Genomic DNA, 6,000 nt, shown 5'->3' on the forward strand with positions numbered 1-6,000 from the left:
AGTTTGGCCTAGTGCCTCCCCCCTCCCCACCGCTCTAGTCAGGGTGACACAGCTTTTCCTGAGAGCCAGCGAGGTGGTGGTGGGCCTTGAGATGGCTCCCATTGGCTTTCGTGGCCTTCCCCACCCCACCCCCACCCCCCAAGCAGGTGCTGAGCCATCGTCCCCCATGGGCTGTTAGACACTTGTAGCTGCTGGGTGGGCTGCAGCCTGGGAGGGAGGCTGTGACTGGCCAGAGGTGACTTCACCTCTCAGGAGTCTCCAGAGCTCCAGGGAATGGATGAACGGTTTGGACATGGGCGTGTTGGCATAAAAGTGCGCTTGTAGGAAAAAACAAATTTCTTAAATTACTAATCCATTCATTCCCTGCTAATGCCTCCTGAAAGAAAACGTCAACTTGGATAACACAGCCTTTTCTTTCTTAGAACCGACTAAACCCGTAATTAGGAAGTTGTGCCTCATTAAGGCCATTGCCCAGGATTACAAAGCCCTAAGGCCCAGCTTGACCAGGGCGTGGCTTCCTGATTCCGGTGCCTTTGCCATGTGGTTCAGTCCCAGTTCCCTTGGTTAGTATTTCCTGGCTTTTACTTGGAACAAGTAGATTCCTGTCAAGATTTACACTTTAATTCCTAACACTAACATCTGTGCCAGTTACTCAGAAGCACAGTTTCCAAGCATCTGTTCCAAGGCTTTGTGAAGGAGTAGCTTGGACCCCTTGTCACCTGTTGGTGTGTTTCCACCTTGAAAAGGAACTCTCACCCTGGCTGGTTTTGCTCAGTGCTTAGAACTTCGGCCTGTGCACCAAAGGGTTGTGGGTTCGATTCCTAGTCAAGGGCAACATTGCACCACAGTTTTACTTGAAGTTATCTATCATTGAGGAAAACTGGGTAACGGCACATGGGACCTCTCATTATTTCTTACAACTGTATGTGAATCTATAATTATCCCAAAATACAACACTTAATTTTTAAAAATAGCTACCATTGAGAATAGAAATTAAACAAAATAAAGAAAGCCTACATTTTCATTTTACAAATCTAGGATTGATATTTCCCTTTGGGCTTTTCAAATGCAGTCAAATTGACTTAAAAGACAGGGAATGAGCCCACCTGTGTACCCGGGGCAGCAAGTGTGTGCATGCCGCGCTGTCCTGGAGGAGTGGCTGGGCTGCTGAGCAGGCCTGCAGGACAAGCAGAGGAATAGAGACCTGGCTCCCATCCCTCCCGTGGAGCCCCAAGGGAAGGGATGGGGAGTCAGTGGGACCGGAGAGGAGAGGACGCCCCTGCATTCCCCCTGGGGATGCGCCTTCAAAGGAGCAGCAGGGGGCAGGAAGGGAAGGCGCTCAAGCTGATGCATGAAGAGGGACAGGCAGGGGCCGAGAGCAGAAGAGCCTTCAGTCAGGGGAATGCAGGGACTCGCTGGGGAATGTGGCAGGGCAGGGCGTGAGGGACGCAGAACCAGAGCCCCTGGGGATGGCCCTGCCCCCCCCCCCCCCCCCCCCGCCTTCTCACATGGCACAGGCATACAGCAGGTCCTCAAATAAAGCCCTTTTGTTCAGCATTGTTTCCTGTAAGGTTGATGAGATGCTGTAGGAACTTAGCCCTGTTTATATCCATTAGCCTGAAGTGGAAATAGTTTTGGTATAAGTCCTTTTGCTCAAAGTCACAGAACTTACTGACCTTAAGTGAGGACTTACACACCAACTTCTTTGGCTCCAGCTCAGTTGGAGGTCGGGAGCGGAGGCTCTGTCCAGCCAGGGCCGAGCATGGCTGCAATCCAGCTAGAAGGGCTTCCTTTGAACCAAGTTCTGAAGAGGCTCAGAGATCAGCTGGATCAGTAGTCCCCCCAAACACCATTTGTTTGTCAACTGCATATAATCAATCCATTTCATTCTTTTAGTTGCTGAGGTGGAACAACGCAGTGGCCCAGAGTCACTGCAGGCCCTGCTCACTTAGCAGCTGAGCTCCTTTACGTGGGGTGGGGCGCTTCCCCCGGCCATCCCACTCAGGGTGATCCACTTGACCCAGGCCCACCCCAGGTCTTATACTAGGCCCCATTTCTTGCCTCCAGCTGAGCTGAGGAAGGACGGCTGCTTGGACCCACGGGGGATCTATGTTGCCCGTTTGTCCTGCTGTTGCCAGGGCCCAGCCTGAAAGCTGTTGGTAGGGATCGCTGGCTGGGCCCCTTGTGGAAGGAGGATATGGGTTGTGGTGGGTGCCAGGCCCTTTGCTGGGCACTTTGCAGAACACACACACACACACACACACACACACACACACACACACAGTTTACAGGCTGCCCTCACCCCAATGTGGGTCCTAGGTCTCATGCAACAGACGAGGCCGTGTTCACACTGAAACCCAGGTCTGTCCAGTTCCAGGGCCAAGCTCTGCACAACATGTCGTTGACTTATTCACATGTCACTCTACGGGGCCTTTCACACCTCCGCTCTCCTCCGATGTGGCCAGGGAGCACAAGAGTGACATGTCCAGAGACACCCTGGGCTGACTTCATGTCCTTCCACCTAAACTTCATGACCCTCCCGTGACCTGGGACCCTTGTGTGGCTGAGGACCCCTTTACAGAGGGGTAAGGTGGCTCTTCATGGGAATCAGTGGCCCCTGTGAGCCCAATACTTGCAGCTGCTGGTACTGACAGTGGGTTCCTCAGAGTGGCTGATGCCCAGAGAAGGCTCCATAGCCCCTGCACCAGCAGGTGTCTGTCCCCCACACACCCCAGCCCCAGTACAATCCTGATGGATCCTGGTCACTCGATTTCCCCCCACAATCCATTGCTCAGAGATGCCAGGGTGGGTTGAGAAGGAGAGAGGAACACCATCCAAGCTTAGAAACCATTGGACTCACAACAACAAAAAAAAATGGGGAGTGGAGCAGGACAGTGAGAAGAGGGAGGAGACTCTTGGGGTGCTCCTGTGGGGGAAGGGGTGGATGTTGAGGAATCCTTTGGCAGCAGTCAGGGAGCCTGGGTCTGGCCCGGCCTCTGGCACTGACCTACTGCATTGTGAGGGTGCATGTGAGGGTGCAAATGCTGCTCGCAGGAAGGGGTGCTTCGGGGCAGGTAGCAGAGGGGAACCTGGCTAGAGGGCTCTGAGCTCCCATCCCCATTTTTACCTGTGTCGTCCACTTCTGTCTGGTTCCAGGGGTGGGCAAACTTTTTGACTCGAGGGCCACAATGGGTTCTTAAACTGGACCGGAGGGCCGGAACAAAAGCATGGATGGAGTGTTTGTGTGAACTAATATAAATTTAAAGTAAACATCATTACATAAAAGGGTACGGTCTTTTTTTTTTTTAGTTTTATTCATTTCAAACGGGCCGGATCCGGCCCGCGGGCCGTAGTTTGCCCACGGCTGGGTTAGACACTGGGACCCACCAAGGACTGTGTGGAAATGATTCACAGCTGAAGCTGGTTGGAGGCTCCAGCTAGACCAGTGGTTCTCAACCTTGGCTGCACATTAATCACCTGGAAATCTTCTTAAAATCCTGATTTCTGGGCCTCATCCTCCGGAAATTCTGTTTCTTTGTTACTAATGTTGTGGCCCCACCCCATAACAAAGAAACAGCATTTCCAAGGATGAGGCCCAGAAATCAGGATTTTAAGAAGATTCCCAGGTGATTCTAATGTGCAGCCAAGGTTGAGAACCACTGAGCTAGACGGTCTGAGGACTGCACAGAGCAGGTCTCTGCTCTGCAGACCGAGTGTAAGAGCGGGAGGGAAAAGAGGAGGGGTTCCTGCAGGAGGAAGAGACTGCTAGAAGGCTGTGGGTCAGGGGAAGGAGAAGGCAGCGAAGATCTGCGTGTCTGTGCAGGCTGCTGACAGCCTGGCTCACTGGCAGGATGAAGCCGGAGCTCCGGGAAGATTCACCTGGACCAGCCCGAGGAGGATGGGCTGAGATGCCCTGGAGTTCCTCTCGGATTATTATAAGATGTGCTCTGGTGACAACGTGGTGCTGAAAACCCGCAGAGAGAACATTGGGCCCAGGAATGCCGGGCTTCTCCAAGCCGCTCCTCTCGGGGGCAGCCTGAGCAGTCCGTCCCCAGGCTCTGGCCACCACGTGGGGGTGGAACAGTATACTGCGGTTTGCCTTTGTTGTCAATAATTTCAGGGGGCCCGGAGCAGCACAAAGTTTAAAATCAGTCCTCTCTCCTGAATCTGGGTACAGACTGGCTAACGGAACAGCCAGGGATCAGGAATCTGTTTTTCTCTTTTCTCTTCTGCACCTCTAACATTTTTTAATTCCTGTTCACGATACTTGAAGAAAGCACTGTGTCAGTCTAACTGGGTCTGTCTGTTGGCCTATCCACTCGAAGTCCCATGTGACCTGCCCCCAGCCTCTCACGCTGTGAACAGCAGCTGATGCCTCCTGGGCAGGTTGATGGACTGTCCCAGGGCCCATGGCTGGGGGAGTGGGGGGAGGGGGGTGAGCACAGAAGGAGTTGTGCCTGCATTTTTACTTCCTTCCTCTTTCCAGGCATTTGGCTGCTCCTCCACATCTTTCTTTATGGCGCACATCAGGAACGTGGTGTGTGTTTGGATCACACTCCTCCATTTACAAGGACATGTGGCCTTGGGCCTCTGGGCCTCCAGCTAGTTCTTGTTTTGTCAGCCTCAGTTTCCTCTCCTGGGGGTGGATCACCATTTATGGACTCTGCCTGGAAGAGAACAAAGGAGAGGAGAGCCCGGGCCCCATCACAGCTGAGCTACAGCCTGGCTGGGCTCCAGGGATGGAGGGACAAGGTTGGCGTTAGGGCTTTCTCCAAGACCCCTGGCTGTCAGGACTGTGACGGGGCCATTGCTGCTGTGGCTTCAAACATGAGTGATTATAACAGGCAACACGCCTCTCTCCAGCTGGCTGCCCAGACAGAGCCAGAGCACGGGGACTTGATGGGTCTAAGTGACCACTTTGCTCCCTAGACAACATCTCCTCTCCCGAGAGGCCTGCTTGGTGAGGTGTCTTCTGGCCAATGCAGTGGCCGGGCCCTGTGGCCTCTGGGGGCTCAGGGTTTCCTGATTCACAAGGCTCCTTGCTAACATGCGTTTTTATGGTCTGACTCCCCCAAATTTCCCTGTGGCCTTCTGTCTCCTTAAACTCCCCCTTGTGCTAAAATCCTTGATGACAACACCCAGCCATGTTTTTTCCTTTGGCTAATCAATTTGCAGAGAGAGAGAGAGGGAGAGAGGAAGAAAGGGAGAGAGAGAGAGAGAAGTGGGAGGTGGGGTACCAGGGACTTCTGAGGGACACATACCCTTGCAATCCTCCCTCTTTATTTTTTACTTAATAATGGCACAAACCGCAGTGTAACAACCATAACAGAAATGTTGCTTTAATCACTCCTAATCACATAACTCAAGCAAATCAGCTGTTTTTCATCTTCCCTCCCAGAGACTGTCACAGACATTTTTCTAAATAGCTGTAATCAGAACAATTCTGCATCCTGTGTGTCCCTTTATTTCCTCGCCCTTGCCTCCGTTGAGGCACCCCTTTAATGGCTCACTCAACTGTGGCTTCTGACATCCCCTTAAATGGCCATCACCACCTTACTTGTAAGAGCCCAGATTAGCTGAGAACACACCTAGGTTATTTCTCTCATTTCTCCGTGTTGTTTAACTCCAGGGATACCTGGCATAGATGCTTCCTTGGGAAGGCATGTTACTTTTCCAAGACAGGAGCTCTGCTCCATGCCTCGGGCGTGAGCAAATGCCTTCATTTTCCAAAGAGGCTCAGCCAGACCCCTTGCACACACACTTGCATCTATCAGAAGCACAGCCAGAGTTCATTCCTTTCCTGGCGTTTTGCAATGCGAATTCATCTTCAACTTTCCCTCCTTCCCCCGGCCCTCCTCCATCACCATCATCATCATCATCATCATCATCATCATCATCATCGTGCTAAGTGCTGTCATGTACTGAGTATTTACCCGGTGCCCACACTGTATTTCCTTGTACCGTTGTTTTGTCTAATCCCATCCGTTACTATTGTTCTTC

This window comes from Myotis brandtii, unplaced genomic scaffold (genome assembly GCF_000412655.1).
Source record: "Myotis brandtii unplaced genomic scaffold, ASM41265v1 scaffold208, whole genome shotgun sequence".
Taxonomy (NCBI): domain Eukaryota; kingdom Metazoa; phylum Chordata; class Mammalia; order Chiroptera; family Vespertilionidae; genus Myotis; species Myotis brandtii.